Source organism: Myotis lucifugus, unplaced genomic scaffold, assembly GCF_000147115.1.
Source record: "Myotis lucifugus unplaced genomic scaffold, Myoluc2.0 scaffold_212, whole genome shotgun sequence".
Classification (NCBI taxonomy): domain Eukaryota; kingdom Metazoa; phylum Chordata; class Mammalia; order Chiroptera; family Vespertilionidae; genus Myotis; species Myotis lucifugus.
Genome location: NW_005871260.1, coordinates 2,015,494 through 2,038,291, shown reverse-complemented (window position 1 = coordinate 2,038,291; position 22,798 = coordinate 2,015,494). Strand labels below are relative to the sequence as shown.

Genomic DNA, 22,798 nt, shown 5'->3' with positions numbered 1-22,798 from the left:
TTCCACCCCATGGTTGAACTGCTGGATGATGGGACAATTTGCATACTATGCTTTTATTATATAGGATACTTAAAAAATCATAAAATTATAACAACAGTTATGAGCATAAGCTGTAGATCTGGTTTCCTGGGTTAGGATGTCAGTTCTAATACAGATTAGCTAAGTGACCTTGTTCATGTTATTTAACCTCTCTGTGCATCATTTACTCATCTGAAAATGTGACTAACAATACCCACTACTTAAAGTTTTAAGTTTCAAATGAAGTAACTTATTCTACACAAAATGTTTAACACCAGTGAGTAGCATATAAACAGTCTATTTTAAAAATAAATATTAGATTTTTAAAACACCATTAATGTTACCTTTCATAGGTAAACTGCCATTTAAGTTCACACCAATTATTGACAGATGTCACAAATCCCAACTGAAAACGAACTACATAAACTTTGGTATATTAAAAAAAAGTTCTTATACTTGCCCTGTATGAATTGTAATTCCAGTAGAATTACAATTGGTATTTTTTTTTAATCCCACTTATCTAGCTCTTTACAGGGCTTAAAATGTGAAGCACCCAAAGGTCTTCAAAAGCATACTATACTATACTATACTATACTATACTATACTATACTATACTATACCATACCATACCATACCATACCATACCATACCATACCATACCATACCATACCATACGAAACTGTATACTTGATTCATTCTACCTTGGTGTCTCTGGAATCAATTTCATTCTCTCCACTCTACTTATAAGGGCCCACACATTATTTCTCACACAAGAAAAGGGGGATAGAGGAAGCAAGTATGAAGGGAAGACATTTTTAAGGGAATAATGATGTTCACTGGAAGATGAGGATTTTTCTGGGTGAAAGCATTAATATAAGATAATTCATCACATCATCAATGCAGGGATATGTGGAAGAGGAAGAAAGGACCTTCTTTGCTTAAAAGTTTGGCCTGTATTTTATAAGAAACGGAGAGATAAGAGTTTGCAAGCTGGGAAATGATATAAACATAACTGTTTTAGAATGATCACAGAAACTAAATATTAATTTTCTGAATTTTGGAAATTCAGTAATAAGTTTACCACAGGTGAGAGATGATGACCTTCGTCAAGGCAGTGACAGAAGGAATAAATAGAAGGTATATTTGAGAAATGTATATAAGTCATAATCAAGAGAACATGGTGAATGACTAAATGGGTGTGAACAATAAGATGCACCATGATCAAACAGATGGATACTGAGGCCATTAAACCAGACAGTGCACCTAGGAGGAACAGACCTGGTTTAGTAGATATCTTTTGGAATACGTCTCAAAGACAGTGGAGTAAAAACTGACAATGTTATGGACATGACAGCAGCATCTTTTATTCCCAAAGAGATTTAGAAGGAAAATGCTCACTGCCTGTGTTCAAAAGGCTTCAGACATGGAACATGACTTGTTTAGTGAGATCAGAAATGCAACATGTGTAATTTTGTTTCACTCAGTATTTCTGGCTTATTACTTTGAAATATTATTTAGATGATTACAAATATCTAAGATTTTATAGTTTTAGTTGTAAGGCTTCAAATAAACTCTGATGGATTTTTTGCCAATTATGAGAAATAAAAACATGAAAAGAAATAATTAATATTGTATAAAACGAAAAGCCTTTCTAGTCTTAATGAGTTTCTCAGTGTAAAAAAGTCAGTAACTAGCTTGTATTGTACAATAAACCATAAAATATAAAAATCATTTGCCCATACAGTGCCCCTTTTCCTCTTTTTCTGAAGGCTTTTGTAAACAGGATCAGAGTAGAATCTTACACCCTATTTTTTATTTCTCTAGAATTAAACAGATACTACTGGTATGGTGACACCATTGCCAGTGTTTACTTCACAGTTTTTTAAGGTCTAGTCTGTATATGTATATGTATATGTATATGTATATGTATATGTATATGTATATATATGCAAACACACACACACACACACACACACACACACACACACACACACACACTACAAATCAACCAAAACTATTATAAGTAAAAAAGTACATTATTTCCTCCTTTCTCTTAAGAAAAAGACACCATTCTATTTTCTTGTCTTCTCAAGTCTTTTCATCAACCAAATCTTACCTTTACATTTCTATACAGGAATATAAGATTGGATACATTTGCTTCAAAGGCACAAGTAATTTTTTTACAACAATGTGGTCCAGGATATAAGTGGACAAGTCTCACAAGCTGGCAAAAAGAACCCTAAAACACCATCAAAAGGACTCTATTCACATTCTTAAAACAAGAAAAATAATGAAACAAAAAAACAAAACAAACCATCCCAGAAGAGCCTACTTTAGCCAACAGATTAATCAAATTAAGGACACTATTATTATTGCACATAGCCCAAAGAGGCATGTTAAAATATAATCATTACAAAACAGGAGGAAACACTGATGTGAGAGAGACACATGGATTGGTTGCCTCCTGCATACACACTGATCAGGGCCGGGGATGGAGCCTGCAACCAAGGTACATGCCCTTGACTGGAATCGAACCCAGGACCCTTAAGTCATGGGCTGACACTCCAATCATTGAGCAACCGGCCAGGGCAGGAACTAGGTCTTTAAAGTCTTTTAAGGTATAAAGTATCGATATTTTTAATGGCTCTTTTCCAACAATACCATCAGGCACAGTGTTTGTCCCAGAATAGTTTATGTCCTACTATTGCTTAACTGATAAAATTTGCAAGGATTTTTAGTAGCCACTTTAAGTTATATACCTGCTATTAGATCTAAACCATAGAGTTCATGGATTCATATAACAGTAACACGTACAAATGCTAATTCCTGCAAAGGATAGGCTATCCTAGACATTTCTTCAGAAACAGTCTCTGCAAATCTATTACCAAAGCTTAAATCACTTTATTTTTTTATTTTTTACCAAGGTATTAGCTTAAACCACTTTAAAGGCAACGAAGAAAACTTTCAGGCTGCCTCAGACCTTGCTATAGCTAATAAAACACATTTAAATAAAGTATTAGTGCCCTAGCCTGTTTGGCTCAGTGGATAGAGCGTCGGACTGCGGACTAAAGGGTCCCAGGTTTGATTCCGGTCAAGGGCACATGCCTGGGGTTGCAGGCTCAATTCCCAGTAGGGGGACGTGCAGGAGGCAGCCAATCAATGATTCTCTCTCATCATTGATGTTTCTATCTCTCTCTCCCTCTCTCTTCTTCTCTGAAATCAATACAAATATAAAAAATGAAATAAAGATTTGTGTTAAATTAAAAAAAAAGGATAAACTATTAGTATCTAACAGAGTATGAAATTATTAATTAAAAACTTGAGTAGTACCACCTTCTGATAAGACACTATGCTGTCATAAACAAACATCCTTAAATAGACGAATTAATAAAATACTTTCATATTTTTATTTGAACATTAAAGAATGTCTGTCTAAAATAATATTCAGAAACTTAATACATAAAAGCCCAAGTGCCCCAATAATCCTCCCTTACCAAGTCAATCACCTAGTTACCAGGCATTTATTACATTTCCTTCAAACTACTAGCACAGTGATATGTAAAGGAAATGGCTACATTATTAAGTGAAATCCGGGTGATCAACAGGTCTTGGTTTTAGTACTGAAAAGTCTTGTGTCCCATAAAATCTTCAGTCCAGGGCAAAACAACCTAGTTGGTTATTTTGGGTAGATACATCTTGATAGAAATTTAAAGCATATTTGAGTGTTTATGGAAACAGACAATATTTGTATAGCCTTTACAATTTTGACATGTATTTTCTCATTTGGATAAAGTCCAAGGACATTTATCAAGGAACACTTGCATAATTAGAAAAGTATACCTTTCATCTACTCAGTATTTGAATATGCATTAAGTGAAGTCACCATGAAGGTTACAAAAATAAACAAAATATACTTGCTCTCAAGAAGCTTAGAGTTTTGTAGGAAAGATGAGACATACAAATATGGAAACTATCATGAGAAACACAAAAATATTATGGAAATTCAGAAGAAGAAAGGCCGGACAGATTTATGAAGAAGGTGGCAAATGAATAAAAGTTACAGAATTTGAATAGGAAAGAACATACCATAGAAAAGAAAGGTGACAGCAAAGGCACAAAAGGCAGCAAAATGTAGGAATAAGATTAAACGACAATAGAAAGTAGGGTCTGACTGCATCTCAGTGTGCAAAGGAACAGGAAAATAAAAACAGCAGGAGTCTAAAATTAACAGAGATCTCTGAGTCAAGAGCCTTGACTCATTTGGTAAGCAATAATACTAGACATTTTGAAGAGAAACACACCAACACTGAGAAAACTAAAAGTACTTAAAAAATGAATTAAAAAGTTCTGCCTGGCCGGCGTGGCTCAGTGGTTGAGTGTCAACCTACAAACTAGGAGGTCACGGTTCGATTCCTGGTCAGGGTACATGCCTGGGTTGTGGGGTTGATCCCCAGTAGGGGGCGTGCAGGAGGCAGTCAATCAATGATTCTCATCATTGATGTTTCTATCTCTCTCTCCCTCTCTGAAATCAATAAAAAGGTATATATTTTTTAAAAGTTCTGACAGAAGTCTTGACAATACATCTATAAATGTTTAACATTTTATTAAAATGCTAGTGACCCAGCACACGAAATCACACGAGATCCAGACCCATGGGAAATCGTGCGAGACCCGGGACCCCAGACCCTGCCCTGCCCCGCTGCAGGACTCCCCTGAGTCCCTCCAGCACCTGAGACCCAGAGTCAAGTCCCCGCCCACCTGTGCGCGCCTCGCTGTGCACACAGCCTCCTGGTGACCAGTCTCTGGTCGTTACGGCGTTAGGGCCACTGAGTTTTTATTTTATTAAAATATGATCAAGATGTTATACTTTTAAAGTGTATAAATTGGTTTACCAAAAAAACTTACAAAAAGATGATTAAAACCAAAATTAAGAGGTCAGAATCATGCACTGCATAGATTCGAAGAAAACTATAAGAAACTGACAAAAGTTAAGGTAAGGGGTAATTTCAGCTTTATTCGACAACACTGTGTGAATATTAAGTAGTTACTATGTGCAGGTAGTGCAGACACGAAATGCACATATCTTATGCTCCCTATTTTTCACAGCAGGATGCTAACTGATACCACAGCATCTGGTATCTAAAGCATACTGAGATTATTTTTAGTTAATAACACTACCATCGAACATGACACTTAGGGTATTTACCTAAGATCTCACAAATAAGGCAGATGTATGGCCATACTTTTCCTCAACCTGCTTTGGATCTGCCATGTGCATAAAAATACTCAGGGCTTAAATACCTCATTGTGTATGTTAATTGCTGCACAACTAAAACTTAACACAGTGTGTGTAATACAGAAGCAATTATTATTGAATGAATCAAAACCAGTTTCCAGCCCTCAAGCCAACTCCCATCTGCTGCCTATCTTTTTGTAAATAAAGTTATGTCAAAACACAGCCATTCAATTGCATATTGTCCATGGTTTACTCATAATAGCATTAGCAGAGTTGAGTGGTTGTGACAGAGACTTGTATGGTCCACCAAGCCTATTTGCTGATACCTGCCTGCCCTATAGGCTAGACAGACTGGAAGAGATAAGGAGATCTTGTCCATTAATTCACTGGTAGCAAGTGGGTTTTAGCTCAAACACCAACTCAAAACATTAAGTTACCTGGACTACAAAGTTAAGAACTGTGGATAAAAGGGTCCACATACTAAACCTGACAAGCTCAGGGAAGGCCCGAATGGTAGCCTTACACACTCGGAGACCTAAGATAATTACAAAGGATGATCTGAAATTAAAACTTTTCAACTAAAAGCAATTTATGGCAGGTAGTCATGTTCCAGGCTAGAATTTTCCCTGACAAAGGTCAATTTTCACCTTAATTAAGCCTGTCTATTGTCTTTGTGCATCTACAATAACGTAACCTTTGAAATGTCAAAGTAATTCCCTTTTCCAGACCCCTCAAAGCACAGGGACCATATCAGAGATGAGACCACAAATATTATTGTTATTTATTGTTATTGTTGACTTCAACCATCCTGTACCCACCTATGTAAAAAAAAAGTATGTCTATCATTTTTCTTTCTATCCAATCCCAAAAGTTTCTTTACTTTGCTTTCTCTCACCTTCCTAATCTATCACCAATAGATTTCATGTAACCCACTTATGTCTTCTCTTTTTTTTTGTTCTTTATATATTTATTTATTTATATTTATTTCAGAGAGGCAGGGAGAGGGGGAGAGAAACATCAATGATGAGAACCATTGATCAGCTGCCTCCTGCACTCCCCTTACTGGGGATCAAGCCTGCAACCCAGGCATGTGCCCTGACCGGGAATCTGAACTGTGATCTCCTGGGTCATAGGCTGACACTCAACCACTGAACCACGGTGGCTGGACTTATGTCTTCTCTTTTGATGGAATATATAAAATAAGATGCAAAACTGCCATTCTCTGGCCCTGGCTAGTGTGGCTCAGTAATTAGAGTGTCGCACCGAGGGGGTCCTGGGTTTGATTCTGCTCAAAGGCACGTAACTGGGTGACAGGTTTGATTCCTGGTCCCTGTTGGGGTATGTGTGGGAGGCAACCAATCCATGTCTCACATCAATGTTTCTCTCTCTCTCCTTCTCCCTCCCTCCTTCCCTATCTCTTTTCCACTTTCTCAAAAAATCAATGGAAAAAATATCCTTGGGTGAGGATTAACAAAAAAACAAACACCTGCCATTCTCTAGAGCATTTTCTCAATTCGTTGAAATTTTGCTTCCTGGCAATTGTCAACAGTTTGGCTCAAATAAACTAAAAAATTATCTACAGGTTTTACTGTTGTAATTAGCTAGCTATTAATAATAAGAAGGAGCAAAAGGGAGGCCAGACATTATAAGTATGGCCATCTGGACAGCTTCACTAGGAAGCTGCAGCTCTACACTCCCCTGGGAACCAACAAAGGGAGGTGGAGGCAAGCGCGGTAACACAGTGAGGTAGGGAAGGTGCCTGTCAGTCAAACCTGGGAAGAGAGATCATTGGCTAGAGGAGACAGAGCCACAGCAAGCCCACAAAAATTTGGGAATACATAATCCCCCAAAGGAGTTTGTTCCCTCCATAGCCATGTGGCTGGCCTCAGAGCAGTGATGGCGTACCTTTTGAGCTCGGCGTGTCAGCATTTGAAAAACCCTAACTTAACTCTGGTGCCATGTCACATATAGAAATTTTTTGATATTTGCAACCATAGTAAAACAAAGAGTTGTATTTTTGATATTTATTTTATATATTTAAATGCCATTTAACAAAGAAAAATCAACCAAAAAAATGAGTTTGCGTGTCACCTCTGACACGCGTGTCATAGGTTCGCCATCACTGCCTTAGAGGCTGCATGGCCTATGGCCTTGTGGATCCCACAGTGCAATGGATTGAAGGACTGCAGTTGGGAACACAAACTAAGCTAGCCTGATGCTGGATTGGACTGTGCAGACATGGGATGGAAACTCTGGGCAATGGCTTTAATCCTAGCCTGGTAAAGACACAGCTGGATTTCTTCCTTGGCGGGACAAAGGGAAATGGGACTTTGGAACTCAGGGGTTTGATTCCACAGAAAGCTTTCTGCAGTACCTCATATCCTGCTGTGCAAGTCTCAGAAAATTCTTTTTCTTATGACATTGCAAGAAGCCCACGTCCCCTGCAACAAGTGGGGACAAGGAGAGTTCCCCAACTGGCAACAAAAGTTTGAATGTTTCCTATGTTGACAGAACGATTCTGAAACCAACTCTGGACTCAAAGGGAAAGAATTCAGTTCTCAATTACCAATATCTACTGTGCTTTAGGGGAAGGAGAACCAGGGTTGTAACTCTAAAAAACCTTTGAAAACGTCTAGTGCTAGCTATTTAAAATGTAGAATACTTCTTTTAAACAGCTAGCACTGTTGTCTGAATATTACAAAGATGAATTACCTGCAAAGTAATATGCAAAAAAAACCACAAAAAACAACCCCACAAAAGAACTCTGAAAGGAATCACTGAGAATAGTCCACCTGAATGCTTGAAGAGTGTCTACCAAAAACAATGATTGGGTTCCAGCATAGTGATGTTTACAGCATTCATTCAACAGGCACCTTATTCACCAGTGAATAGATTTAGTTGTTTAACACGTTAAGGGCCCAGCCTGTTTTGTCTTCCGGTCGGAAAGTATAGTGTCAGTCACTGGTGACTGACTGGGCGCTTAATGTGTTAAGGCCATTCGTGAGGATGATAAAGTAGTGTTATCAGGGTAACCTATGGCAAAAAGGTAAGCCCCCAACATACTAAAAAAACTCCATCAACTTTACAGATAAAATAAAAAAGGACATCTTGGGTAAAGTACATTTTTGCATATAAAGCTAAATCTGACCTACTGAATCTGCCCACTTTGATTCTGGAAATAGTTAACAGTCTAACATTAAAGCATTCATGCCATTAGGGCAGTTTCCCTTCAGATTATTTTAGAAAAATCCTTTGTTTGCTAGACCTACATCAAGTACTTGCACCCTAGCTACAAGGGAGACTGAAAGCTAGGATCTGACACTTTCATTTATATAAAGCAAGGCTGTCCGCCAAGACTCATTTAATTCTGTCTTTTCAGACACTGTGAGTCTCTAAAGATAAATGTGAACACTATATAACAAAGATACTATGTTTCTGGAAGATGTAGTCTGGCCCGTATGGGTCACACCCTGGCATGACAGGAAGAAACAACGCATGGGGTACATGAAGAGGTGGCAAAACAGTCACTACTGGGAATGAGCGGCAGGAGATGTGTCAAGGTCATATCAAATTTAAATCTGAAGACCCAGAAGCCTAGCTCAATGATGAAAGCAGTAATCATTAGTAACATTTCTCATTATAGTAGGGAGTGTGTGTGTGTGTGTGTGCTTGCTTTCTTAAAATTGATTTTGAGAGGGAGAGAGAGAGAAATATCGATCGGCTGGCTCCTGCATGCCCCTTACTAGGATGGAGCCCATAATCCGGACATGTGACCTGACTGGGAATCGAACTGACAACCTATTGGTGCACAGGAAGATGCCCAATCGACTGAGCCACATGGGCCAGGGCAGATTCTTGAGTAATTTAAATAACCTGCTGATAATGTGCTAGCTTCCACAGTCACAGAAAAAAAGAGATCCCACCACTGTGAAGGGATAACCATTATTGTGAGTAAGAAGACTAGATCTATGTTCCTACTGAAGCCATATCTTTTCCAAGTCTCCTAATTTGTGATTCCAGAATTTAACACTAATACAAAAGTGCTCAATAATGTTTGCTGAATAGGTTGCAGAATAAGATAATGACATTAATCTCAGAGATATCACCATTCATTGTGGGACATATTTGTTTTCCTGTATTTCAAGCAAATACATACACAGTATAGCTTCTGAGCTATTGGGGCAGAGGTATAAGAAATCAGAGGCTAAATTCAGAAATAAATGCAATTAGTGTCTTCTAATAGAGAAGGAACAAATTACTACAAAAATATTTTATCTCATTTTACTGTTAACCTAACCAGAATTAAATGACAAAGCTTAACATGACTGCCCCCAAATGCATTTGAAACCATAATAAAAACGTCATGATTTTAGGTTGTGGGTTCATCATTTGCATGACTATATTACATTCTAAATAAAATTTCAAGACCAGGACATTACTAATGGAAAATTCCCTAGTAAACCCACCAAAAGTTCAGAGAAGAAAAATTAACCAACTTAAAAAAAAACAGTGGAAGCCCAGGTACTTTCCATAATTTTCTTGAATAATTTTAATATCTTAATCTAAGCAGTTTATGCTAGCTGCTTAATGCCCATACTAGCTTGTGCAACTCATTTTTTTTTTGTGAAGTTGTTTTAACTAATTTAACAGTTCTTCTTTTTATACTCTACCCTCTTTAGTTTATTCAAAAATGCACTTAATATCCAGGAAAATAAAACCACTTAGAAAAATCTAAAACATGCCACACATTAGAAGTCATAAATAATGCTTATATTTGGCTTTCACATACACTATTTCACTTGATAATTGTTAGGTAAGTACTTTTTTAAAAGTAGCTTTGAAAAATGCCTGTCTTTGCAATTTAATGAGATATGCAAAAAAAACAATATCAAAGAAAAAAACTCCCACAAGAAAACAGTAGCACATATACATTTGCATTCTTGGACATTAGTAACACCAAATGAATGGAGAAGGGCAATGATAACTGAAGTTTGGATGTTAATTAGGCTGTTAGAATAAGCAGAGCATATGGAGAAAACACAAAAAGTAGGCAGGCACTTCTTGCAATCCTGCTTCAGAAGAGTATTTTCAGATATTTAACTTCTATTCTGTCAATACCAAGTGATTCCATTATGGATTTTAAAAGAGAGATTATGTTAAACCTGTAATATTCCTATTCTAATATTCTATTGTACTCTTACTTCATAATTAAATGTATCATATAATCCTTAGAAACCTTATCAATTGAGAGAAAAAAATGGCATGGAATCTTATAAGACTTTAAAAATTTATCAAGAAGAAATTGTGGCTAAAATATGAGCTCTCAATCATTGAACATTAAAAAAAATACTTTCTATTTTCCAGGCACGAATATACACAAATGAATCTTCACTATTTCCAAACATTTAACTGGTGTATAACTAAGGAATTAAGTGGTTCTCCCATACCCTTAAATACTCATCACCTTAGCAGTACATTCCACCCCACCAGAGTAAAAAATAATTCCTTGGTAGAGACTGTTTCTAAGCTAAAAGCAATGTTGCTTTAAAGTAACATTTTTCAGGCCTCCATGTCCTTCCCAAAGACACAAAGTAATGATTTTGGACCTCAGGAATTCTGAAATCCTAAAATCTCTGAAACCTGAAAGTTTCTCAACTAATTTGGTGACAAAGCCTGACCTGATATAAAGTTTATACACAGCAAAACTTCACCTAAGTACTATGAAACTATTTATAGTTTTTATGTATCCTATTTAGTGTGACTATTCATGTTTCACTTTAGAAATATTAAGTGCTTGATTAATCTTAACAAAATTCAGAACAGATCTTTCCCAAAAATTCTGAATTCCAAAATACCTGGCACCAAGGGGTTATAGGTGAGGGATTATGGACCTATAATCCATTTCATGGATATCTACTACAGGAACACATTCCCTTGAACATACTTTGCGAGATTCACTGTTAGCCTAAAATTTACATACCCCTTTAATATCATGTAAGATCTCACCTTATTTTTTTTTAATATATTTTTTTGATTTTTTAAAAATATATATTTTATTGATTTTTTACAGAGAGGAAGGTAGAGGGGTAGAGAGTTAGAAACATCAATGAGAGAGAAACATTGATCAGCTGCCTCCTGCACACCCCCTACTGGGGATGTGCCCGCAACCAAGGTACATGCCCTTGACTAGAATCGAACCTGGGACCCTTGAGCCCGCAGGCTGACGCTCTATCCACTGAGCCAAACCGGTTAGGGCTCTCACCTTATTTTTAAAGTCTTCTTGGACTGTGAGAACCTAAGAGTTTTTAGTTCTTTCTCTGACTCTATAAGCACTCATTTGGGGACTAAATTATTTTAAACTATTTACTAGTACATTTCACATGAACTTTTCATGTCCTTGCTATGAACCCTTTGTGTCTAAGTTTTCAATTTAATCCTACAACGGTAACTGAGAACTAGCTCTCAATAACTTGCAGTTAGATGAAGGAGTCCTCAAGAGACAGATGCTCTAAATGAGGAATTATAGTCGGAAACAGGCACAACACTTTAAAACTGTATAAAGGTAGCCTAAACAAACCATTGAACACTTTACGTATTCTTTCAACTAAAATAATCTTTGAGCACTTACTATGTGCCAGTTACTGGGTAACCATTTGAGATTGTGGTGTAAAAGTGACAAGGTGTTCCTGTCCCACTGAAACAAATAATTTAGAGGAGAAGAGTGGATAAATTGAGAAACAAAGTAATTATTTTTATTTTTTTATTGATTTCAGAAAGGAAGGGAGAGGGAGAGACAGAGAAACATAATGGTGAGAGAATTAATTGATCGTCTGCCTCCTGCATGCCGCCACCGGGGATCGTGCCCTGACCTGGAATCAAACATGGACCTCCTGATTCATATGTCAATGCTCAACCACTGAGTCACACCAGCCAAGCAAATATAATTATTGAGTGTGATAAGAACTATGGGAGTAACAAAAGAGAATGCTCCTTTATATAAGATAATCAGGAAAAACTTTGTAGATATGACATCTGAGCTGAGATCCAATGTTGAGACTGGGGCAGAATTGCAGACAACTGAGGAAAGAAAGATTAGGTGTAAGCACCAAAACTCAAAAGGTCATAAAGGACCCCAATCAAGATTAGAAAGAAGTCCAGTATTGTATGTCAACTATACTTAATTAAAAATGAAAGTGCAGTATATCTAGAGCTTGGTGAAAGGAGGTAAACTAATGAAATAATAAGCAAGAATTGAATCTGGTTTTTATTTTAAGTCACTGGGAGGAAACTGGGACTGGAGGGCATTACATGATCTGATTTACATTTTTAAAAGAGGACTGTCTTTTGAATGGAGACTGAGGTAAAAGAAGGACAAGAATGGAATAAACAAGTAAGGAAGCTCCTATAGGAGTCCAGACAGCAGATGACTGCCGGCTTTATCAAGGGCAACATCACAGTAATACAGGATTTTAGAGCTCCGAAAGGCCTTAACACCCATTCATTTAAACTTTTTCTACATAAAGAGAGGAGTTAACTTGTTCAAGATTTCACGGCCAGTGCCAGAGAGAGAATGGAAGTTTAGGGCACCCAGGTCAAAGTTATTACCACTAACCATGCTATATTGAAGATAACAGGGTGGAATCAAAGGTCTAGCAACTAATCAAAATTAGCACATCATTTTTCAGATTTACCTCTCATGCTCAAAAAAAATCAGCTAAAACTTATGAGTAAAATGAAATGTGTACACTTTGAGCAGAGAAAAGTGCATAACGACCTATTGGGAAGTAAAAAAAGCAAAAGTACTTTCAACTCATCCTGCTTAGTAAAGAAACTTTAACACCATAATCTCTAAGATAGATAATACCAATTTATCCCCTACATAGGACCCTCTAGAGGAAAAGATCACAAAAGCATCACAAGTGCTTTTCTCTCCCCCCCACCCCACCAGCTTGTTCTTTTTACTTAAAAAAAAAAAAATCCTATTGTTGAAAGTATTACATAGGTACTCCTTTCCCCCCATAAAGCTTTTCTAGCCGCCCCCCACAAGTACTTTTCAAAGTGTTTATCAGTCCTGTTCAAACCAGAACTCTAAACAGCTATAGCCCTGTTCATTTAGAATGAGACCCTCCTACTCACTATCTTCACTCTTTTCTGCTCTACTTACTGCCCCTTCCACCTCTTCATGATTTATTATTCACCATCATCACTTTCATGTAAACAATAGAAAAATGTTATAAATGCTCTGTCTTCTCTTTATTTAAGGTTATGCAGTAAGATGACTGGGCTCATGGAAGACAAAAACAACAACACACCCTAAGTATAAAAAAATCTGAAACAGACAAAATTTGATAAAAACATATTTTTTAAACTAGCAACTAAAGCTGCATATGCAATAGGCAGGGGTAATCTTGTGACTAATATGGATGTCCTGGACATAAAATATTATTTCAGTATGTTCCCTAATTCAGAACGGACAGAACAGCTGACCAGTTAATTATTTAATACTAGAGGCCCGATGCACGAAATTTGTGCAAGAATAGGCCTTCTTTCCCTCGGCTGCCGGCACCGGCTTCCCTCTGGCACCTGGGACCTGGGCTTCCCTCGCAGCCCTGGCTTGGTCCGGAAGGTCGTCTGGAAGGACATCCAGTCTAATTAGCATATTACACTTTTATTATTATAGGTAGGGAGAACTAAAGCTCCTTATTAAATTCCCTCCCTTCCTGTGGGATTAAGCTCCGGTAGGCAGGAGTACTATGATGTTTACTGCCTGAACAGACTCTTAAATTAGCAGTTTTATACTTATTCCTCTCTATACCATTCTACACCCCTTTCTCTTTCTCTGAAGTCAACCGTAATCAAATAGTGATGCTCAGATTCAATACCCTCATTCTTCACAGAACACACCAATTTTATTATCTTCAGGGAAATAAATGGTGCTAAATTTCCAAGAAATTGAGTATAGTATAAACTGTAATTTACCTTTCTTCTTTCATAATCTGCAACTTATTACTTGAACCAAATGCAGGTTAGCCTAAAAATCCTTTAAAATTTGGAACTGTCCTATAACATGAGGTTTATAAAAACAATGGTTTAACAAAAGTTGCTACAACTCTTAAATAAACATGAAAAAGAAAAAGCTTTCTCCCAGAAGGTAAGAACATTATCCATTATCATTTGTTTTGGAAAAGGATCTACTGAAAGTAGACAGACAACACACCAAATTCTCAGGTCAAACAGGGACATTATTAAACTTCAATAGGAAAAAGTCCATAGCTTCACTATAAAAAAGCTGCCACATATCCTAAAACTGTGCAAGTCAACTATTATCTAAAAATCTGCTTTTTTGCCCTGACCTGGTGGCTTAGTTGGCTGGAGCGTCATCCCATACTTTCGAAAGGTTCCATTCCTGATCGGGGCATATACCTGGGTTTCGGGATTGATTCTGTTCAGGATCTGGGCACATTAGGGACATGACCAGTCATCAATATTTCTTTCTTCCTCTCTCCCTTCCCCTCTCTCTAAAATCAATAAACATATCATTGGGTGAGGATAAAACAAAACAAAACTGCTCTTTTAAGATTATGCCAATGGACACACATACAATCTACCTATGAGTAACCAGATGTACAAAACAAGAATTAAAACAAAAAAATAGGCTTAAAAATATCAATTACCTAATCTATTACTGTGATTAAAAGTGGAATGGACACTCAAAAGACTGCAAAAGAATTGAACTTAAAATGTTTCTATATTAATAAGAGATTTCAAGATAAAAGCACATGAAAACACTGCCTCACATTTATCTATGGTTCCTATTCTTCTCTTCCCCTCAAAATAAATAAACAAATAATTTTAAAAAAAATGATGTTAAACATTCAGCACAGCATGGAAAAATGAGTAATAAAAAAGAAAAAAGTGAATAACCAGACAGATAGTGGGAATCTTTTATTAGCCTTTTCAGATAATTGTGGATATTTTCCTTTACTACTACACCAAAACTCGACAACTGGTTGCAATATATTGAAATAAGAAACCGTATCAATAAACTTGATGTTCTCTTTAACATTAAAATCCACTGGTCTAGGTAGAACTGTGGAAAAATTTCTTATCTATGCATGATTTTGTAATATCATGCTTAGTCACTTGGAAAATATTGGTTCACAGAGTTACACAGATCTTCAAATATTGACACTCTTCATTACATTTTATTAAAAACAAAAACATACTTATTAACATCACCAACATCATCAAAAGAATCTTTTTAAATAATGAGAAGCTGTCAAGAGCACAGTGGCTGATACAAGTTTTCAAAAATTCCAATATTATCACTGGCCATAAATACTGTCAATCTTTGCCTGAAAGCAACAGACTCACTTTATTTTTGAGAAAAATGTCAGCCTAATATCCAAATCCAAATAACTATAGTTTGTCAGGGATTCTTTCAAGTAAAAATGGTGTTCGTTAAAAAAATGGCCAGTCCAACTTGCAGCTCAAATAATCACACAAATGCTTTCCCCAGAGACAACCATGACAGCAAAAAGTGTTTTAAGCATACTTCCCATTTTGTCACAGTACATTAAAATGATGTATACAAGAGTTGAGATTTAATTTTAAAAATGTTTACTTCTTCCCCCTGGCTGGTTAGTGTTGGCCCGAGCACCAAAGGGTCTGGGGTTTGATGCCTGGTCAAGGGCTCATACCTGGGTTGCAGGTTCAATCCCTGGCACATGGGGGAGGAAAGCAATTGATGTCTGTCTCTCACATCAGTTTCTCTTGCTCACTTGCTCTCTCCCCTCCCCTCTCTTTTACTCTGTCTGAAAAGCAGTGGAAAAAATATCCTCAAGTGAAGATTAACAACAATAACAAAAACAATAAAAAACTGATAATTTTTATTTTTAAAAAAATATTTTTATTGACTTCAGACAGGAAGGGAGAGGGAGGGAGGGAGAGAGAAACATCAATGATGAGAGAGAATTACTGATGGCTGCTTCCTGCCTGCCTCCTACTGGGGATTGAGCCCGAAACTCCAGGCATGTCCACAGGCCGACGTTCTATTCACTGACCCAAACCAGCTAGGGCTGTTTCTGCTTTTTAAATTGTGAGTGCATGGTAGTGAAGAATATAATGATTACTAACAGTGTGGTGCTCTGACCTGATTCATTCTAAGGTGCCAGAAGTTTTACCCACCATTGCTTTTGCACCATTGATACAAATGTCAACACATGGAAAAGGCAAAAAACATCTCAGTATTATTATTATTTAAATATATTTTTATTGATTTCAAAGAGAAAGGGTGAGGGTGGAGAGATAAAAATATCAACGATGAGAGAGAATCATTGATTGGCTGCCTCCTGCACACTCCACACTGGGGATCAAGCCCATAACCCGGGCATGTGCCCCTGGCCAGAATCGAACCGTGACCTCCTGGTTCATAGGGTGACGCTCAACCACTGAGCCATAACCAACTCGTCTCAGTGTTATTGTAAAAATAGTTTTGTGCTTGCAGACTTCCTGAAAATGTCTAGGCAATCTCTAGGATTCCTTCGACCTTTGAAAATCATTGAGCTAGATAATTCATTTGTTAAGCTTTTCACAATCACAATTATTTTTTCATTCATATCTTAATGGGAATCTTAAAATCAAATAATCAAGTAAACTTCAACTGGGAGTAGCAATGCTACAGGGGAATAAAAGCTTTATAATAAGAAGTAATGCCTAGCTGGTTTGGCTCAGTGGATAGAGCGTTGGCCTGCGGACTGAAGGGTCCCAGGTTCGATTCCAGTCAAGGGCATGTACCTTGGTTGCGGGCACATCCCCAGTAGCGGGTGTGCAGGAGGCAGCTGATGAATGTTTCTAACTCTCTATCCCTCTCTGTCTCCCTTCCTCTCTGTAAAAAATCAATAAAATATATTTTAAAAAACACACAAGTAATACTACATTAATATATTCTTTTATAAACATTTATGAATAATACTCGATTTAACCTTCAACAACTCTAGTATATGTCATCTTTCCCACTGAGGAAGCAAGGAGGTAGGAAAGATTCAGAAAGGGAAGTACAAATTGGCCTAAAAATTCATTGTACTGGTAGGATTACAAGTGATATTAATTTTCTTCTTTATACTTTTTCATATTCTAAACACTTTAATAAGAAAACTAGAAAGACAAACGTATTTGGAAACTCAACCAGTCCTACCAATACAAATTCAGTGCAATATCCCAGTTTAACAATTTCAAGAGCAGAAGAAAATAATACACACATTTATATACTCCATCCCTATCCTTCCTTACTATCTGTACAGTACAGAATTCAAGATTCTTGAGAGATTCCTGAGTTTTGCTATTGTTGCTAAGGTGCTTAATATCACTAATAATTTATAATCTTAGAAGCAGAAGCTATAATCTTAGAAGCAGTAACTATGTAGTAACAGTAATATTCTCACTGCAATCTTAAAACACAAGGTAACAGTTGGATGCAATATATATACGATTTTGACACCTAAAATCTATTCATTAAATGAAAAGAAGTTATATTAGTAGTCTTTATTAATCATCTCAGTCCCATTAACTAAAACTTTTACAAAGTCACAAGTTTTTTTTCTTTTTTTAGGATAAAGTTACTTTAAAAAATATTCTAATGAGAAGGATAAATTTTAGAAGCTACAGATAATTAGAATTTTATTTTACATAACATTTTCCATTTCCTCTCCAGAAGCTTTGGCCAAAAACTGCTATTAAATGAACAGAACAGATTTTCTTTGATCTTGTTTCCCTTCCCACAAGACTAAGAAGAAAGCAACAGATACAGCTAATCTACCAATGGATTACCAATGGGTCAATCAGCTCACTGGTAAAAGTGATGATTCTAAGACAGCAATTTAGTGATCAAAATAACTTATAACTGCTTTTAACAGATGCTCTCTCTTCCTTTATCATTTTTATTCAGTCTACTTGTACAATATTAAAAAACCCATTTAAACCCCCAACACTGGAAAAGATTACCTAACAAGTTATTTCATGAGATCAGAATCCAGTTTAAATTTAAAAGGCCTCACTGATAGAGTGTGTATCGTAACAGGACTACAAAATTATAAAGTAGCATAACTACAAAGGTAGTAACCTTAAGGAACCAGCTCAATGTAAAATTCAAAATAAGAATGTCAGAAAATTACTCTATATGGTCAGAGAGACTAAAATTCTTAATTTAAAAATGAATATATTCCTAGTACTCAAGCACCTCATATAAATGAAACAATTTAAAGCATGGTAATACTCTAGAACAGTGGTCAGCAAACTGTGGCTCGAGAGCCACATGCGGCTCTTTGGCCCCTTGAATGTGGCTCTTCCACAAAATACCACGTGCGGGTGCACATGTACAGTGCGACTGAAACTTCATGGCCCATGCGCAGAAGTCGGTATTTTGTGGAAGAGCCACACTTGAGGGGCCAAAGAGCCGCATGTGGACTGTGAGCCGCAGTTTGCCGACCACTGCTCTAGAATATTGTTCTGTATAATAAAGACCAGATGGAAATTCTGCAATTCATGTTGTATGTATTTTACTTTTGATAAATAATTTAAATATTTAAAAATCTGGTACATTCATTCCCCTGAATTTTTACTTCTTTCTTTTATAAGTTTTTAGACTCCTTGGAAATAGAGTTTAAAATTTTTTGCCTCTACTGATGCAAAGCAAAAGTTCTTTCTAAACTGCTACTGAAAATAATAATCAGTTGCTGTGTACCCTTAATTTGACTAACATCAGGAATAAACAACCAGGGTTAGGATGTATTCTTTTTGTTAGAGGTACATTTTGTTATTTTTTAAAATATATTTTATTGATTTTTTACAGAGAGGAAGGGAGAGGGATAGAGTTAGAAACATCGATGAGAGAGAAACATCTATCAGCTGCCTCCTGCACACCTCCTACTGCGGATGTGCCCACAACCAAGGTACATGCCCTTGACTGGAATTGAACCTGGGACCCTTGAGTCCGCAGGCTGACACTCTATCCACTGAGCCAAACCGGTTAGGGCTAGAGGTACATTTTAAAAAGTGACTTCAAATTTTTTAAAGGCAGCATAAGAGTTCCTCATAACCTTTCTTCTTTATAATAGAAATCTATAACTAAAGGGATTGGTTTTATAAACCAGCGCTCAACTAGGTTCAATGAAATATGTGACAGATTATACAGGATAGGGGCAAAAGGAGGTTCACAGTTGTTTGTATGGAAAATACAATCTATATCTATATATATAAAAGGCTAATATGCAAAGTGTCCCCTTGGGAGTTCAATCGGGAGTTCTATCGCTCGCTATGATGTGTGCTGACCACCAGGGGGAGGTGCGGAATGAAGGAAGGCCCTGGCCGGCAGCTGGAAGGCCCCCGTTTGGCCTTGTTTGCTGGCCAGGCCTAGGGCCTCTAGTAATAACTGATACAAGAATAAACATGGTGCTTTGAATATTCACAACTGTAAACCTATTTTTGCCCCACTCTGTATATATATATATCAAGTCAGCCTTTACTGCAAATGTATAAATTCATCCTTGTAGCTACTGTTTCCATTTTGTTCAAGAGATTTCCAGAGAACTAATAAAAGACTTAAGTCCTCAAAAGGTAATTAATCCCTTCAATACATGTGCAAAATATCTAAGACAGGAAAAACATTAGGCTTTCAGCACAAGGGTAAGCCATGATAAGTACTCCTGTTTATTGGAAGACTTGTTCAAGGTTATAATGAATGATTACATTAGCCAAAATGTCTCTTTCTTAATTTCTAAAAGAAATTCAATTTGAAAAGGTAAAAAGTAAAACTTGAGCCTAATCTCTAAGACCTAGCACAGAGTCCTCAAAAATGATAGTAGGGGGGAAAAAATCAAGGTATTATTTAGTCACAACCTTATACAGCCTTACAAAGTTTAAGAAAGGTCAATCTTTATTAAGTTTTTCTAGACTGAACACGTGACATCATTGTCATGATGGAAAAAAACAGCTTTTGAATATTTAGTTCATAAATACTAAACTATTCCTGGAGGCAGTTAAATCTAGACATTACAGATCAATATCCACCCTCTTATCAATACACACTCAAGAAAACATTATTTTAAGTCCTAAAGAAAACTTGAGTGCATATCAGTAAGATCTTGATAAGATCTTGATATTCGATAATAAATTTGTCTATTTAAACTACACTTGGGGGGGGGGCACCTTTGTAAAATCAGCCAAATTCTCTTGGTATCAGATCCAGTTTCACTGATTAATTTTACTCCCTTTACAGATATTTATCAAGCACCTACAACTAAAAGACAAAGAAAACTGAACATGAACAGTTTCTCATCCAAATCTTAAGACTTTATATTTAAAACAACATGTATAATTAGCATGTTATCAATCTATGCACAGGCCTACCAACCTGGAATTAAACTGTAAGATACATTTAATAAGATTCTTATATACATGGATCAAGGTTTTTTTATGATCACTTCTTTATTACACTTGGCTAGGTCCTCCTTACAAGACAGCTCCTTACTATAGGGGCTCACCTTCCGTTTATGTAACTAAGAGAAAATACCGAAATTCTATAGTAAACACTTGTTTCCCAAAGCCATTGAGGAAATGTTTCTTTTTGAAGGAATACAAGGCTCTCTTTCAAATATCCTCTCTTGAAATGTTCATTACAACTAATTCCTAAATCTAAATGCTAAATAGTTGTGCACAGCAAGGTTATAGGAACTAAGAATACAGTGGAGAATGAAAGGAATAAAGTCCCTACCCTCATGGTGCTTACATTTAACAAACTGGTATTCTCTACGGGCAAGGTATCATGATAGTACTTTGGGACATAAAAGGAACACATCCTGTCCTTGGAGTTTACAATTTAGTGGAATAAGTAACAAAAATACACATAAAGATAACAGAAGATAGGAAGTGATATGTGTCATAGACCGGAAAAGAGATGACTTTTTAGGTGGGGGTGGGGGAGGCAAAAGACAAGAGCTTTCCTTTTTATGTCCCATACCACATTTAAAAATTACGCCAATTTATTATTAGGCTTTTTGGTTGTATCCTGGTACATGACATGTTACAATCGAACTAGCTATATGTATTTCCAAGATTTACTTTGGGGATTCCTCAGATAGGGCAGCCTCACAATTTATTGTGAATGCCAAACGAGAAATGGCAGGAAAAAACACTGTGTAGTGCAGAGATTTAAAGCGCGGATGGGTTCAAATAAAACTATCATTCAGGGCTCTGTGTCTTTAAACTTATTCAATTTCCTGAGTGGCAATGTCCTCTCTTAATGCGTGGGAATTCAATCACCCAAGTGGTGCTTCCACACTATTTGACTGAGGCACCCACCTTTTCTTGGGTGTGATGGGAATGCTATTCTCTGTAAAATGTGAAAACGTCCCATTTCTTCCTCTAGGTTCCCTATTAGGGATAGACTTCTGTCCTAAAAGTCAGCAGGACCACTAACTAGTTATCTTTCCCAGGCCTCAGTTTCCTCCTCCATAAAAATGACAGGGTGGGACTGGATGATCTCAATAGTTCTTTCCGGGCCTTAAAAGAAAGTCCCATGACTCTATTATGACTCAAATACTATTCAAAGAGTCAGCTTTTGGGAGCGATATGAACTTGGAAGTTAAATGAACGGCTTCCCTTTTTGTAAGTTACTTCTCACTAAGGTAAGGTTCTGTTGAGCAAGTCCAAACAGCATTTTAATTACCAAAAAAAAGGGGGGGGGGTGTTAAAAATAAATTTACAAGAAGCTTTAAGTTACAACACTCCATAGATGTTACATACCACGAGCAAAACTAAAATCCGGTTGGACTGAATTAATTCCAAAATACTAAAATCAACCTTCAGTGTCAACTTTCTACCCCGTTAAAAAAAATGTGATTTCCCGTTACTGTAAAACAGAACTGCTTAGGCTCAGAAGAAACAGGGCAAACATGTTTTTTCCCCCCAAACTAATAGAGAGAATGGGAAAGCAAACCATCTGCGTAAACTAGCAAGGATGACTTCTCCGAAAGCCATCAGTTTGTGTGTGTGTGTGTGTTCCCCCCATAGGAAAAATTCGGGAGGCCCGGTTCACTGCGGGGTAGTTTTAAATAAAATCCAAGGCGCTGACAGCCAGTTTTCGGATGAGACACATCGCGATGGCGAAAAAGAGGACAAACTTCCTGGATTTCCTCTCCCCGTTGCTGACGAAGGGAAAGGCCCCTTTAACAGCTTCTCCCTGCGCGGCGGCGGCTGCCAGACTAGGTGGGGCTCCCTCCGCGGCCGCCCTCCTGCCACTTCCCGCAACAAACGGCGCGGACCAGCCCCGTTCCAGGCAAACTTTTTCCCTGTCAGGCTCGAGCCCGCGGGGCGCCGGGGAGTGGTTTCCCCCGAACGGCCCTCGTCCGGGCTCCAGGCTGGGGGAAGCCGAGTCTCCGCAAAAGACAACTTTCTGGTCTCCGTTCTAACTTCCACCCACACCCGGGAGGGACCGAGGCGGCCAGCGCGGGGGCTCGGGGGCGGGCACGAGTCCTCCGGGAGCCGGCT

At 37.4% G+C, this 22,798-nt stretch overlaps 1 protein-coding gene across 2 annotated transcripts in view; it reads right to left on the bottom strand.

Annotated features, from left to right (window-relative positions):
* RAP1B (RAP1B, member of RAS oncogene family) overlaps positions 1-22,798 on the bottom strand; it is a 45,724-nt gene that overhangs the window by 22,183 nt on the left and 743 nt on the right. The gene's annotated exons all lie outside the window — the stretch shown is intronic.